The following is a 1,316-nucleotide window of genomic DNA, read 5'->3' as shown; positions in this document are numbered from 1 at the left end:
ACAGCATTTAGCCCTAGAAATTAATCCACTATAGGTAGCTTGCAGTCCAGGAGACCCAATAACCCCTGCTACAGTGGGAATTAAATGACTAGGAATTGATTAATAAATGACAGGATTCTTAATGTTTGCCACTGCTTCTAATTCTGAAGCTCTGATAGTGCTGTTGGTTAAGGTTTGGGCTGTGAACTAAAAGGTATGTGGTTCAAACCCATTAGATGCTCCCCATGAGAAAGATGCAGTTGTCTCCTTTGGTAATGATTTATAGCCTCAGAAACTTTGAAAAACACTTCTGTTCTATACGACCAGCATAAAGTGGAATCGATTTGATTATTGGGTGATGGTAGTGCTTCTAATTTAGGACCAACTAGATGGTTTCCTTAACCAATCTCATAGATATTCCACTCTCAGGCAGCACACCTCCAGTTTCCCCATGCTAATAGCTCCCAAGCAGGTTAGATCAAGCCCTCTCTCTTTTCCACTATAAAGCTCTTCACTCCTTTGCCTGGTAATAGGGTACTGAACACTCTTTATTCTGACCACTCTCTAAGGCTGGTTCCTTAATACCTTGCAGGACTGACTAAAATATTAACTATTTTTAGAGCCACTCCCTGACCATCCTCACAAGAGAACCCTCTCTCTAGACCCTCTGTCTTATCATCCTGATTGATTAGATCCATCAGGCCCAGCTGTACCAATCACAGGACAAGAGCAAGACTTCCATTAGACAACGTTCTGTTTCTCCTCTATCTCTTGAAAAGCAAGTGTGGAAGGACAATTCACCTAACCCTGCAACCCACATCCAAACCTACTCTTTACAAGTACCTCCTGGCTACCATTAAAAGCTAGGTGTTTTTGCATGCTTGCAACTGCTCCAAACTAAGCCACAAACAAAGCCATCAATCTTCAAGTAGACTTACTCATGGCAACCTCACGTGTGTCAAAGGAGATCTGGGCACCACTATATGTTTCATGGCTGATCTTTCAGAAATGATCAGGCTTTTCTTCCAAGGCATCCTGGGAGAGATTTGAACCTTCAATCTTTTAATTAGCACCAACAGAGCAGGCTGACACTTTGACCACTGCAGACGCTCCCAATAGCTGAGCTAAGGGAGTTGTGTCAGGATAGCAATATGCTAGCTGGTGGTTTTGAGTAAAAATAAAATCAAACATCTATGCATCAGACATGTTGAATGTTGGAGTTCCCACACAGTTCCAGCTATGGCATTACACAAAGACAGTTTCATTTCTTAGGTGAAATATAGGTGGGCTATTTATTAGAAGACTGACAGCTTGATTAATGAATATTCTGCCATTCA

The sequence above is a fragment of the Echinops telfairi genome, unplaced genomic scaffold (assembly GCF_000313985.2).
Source record: "Echinops telfairi isolate 266 unplaced genomic scaffold, ASM31398v2 ScPeMD7_31;HRSCAF=116, whole genome shotgun sequence".
In the NCBI taxonomy this organism is placed as follows: Eukaryota; Metazoa; Chordata; class Mammalia; order Afrosoricida; family Tenrecidae; genus Echinops; species Echinops telfairi.
Note: the sequence above shows the minus strand (reverse complement) of the source record.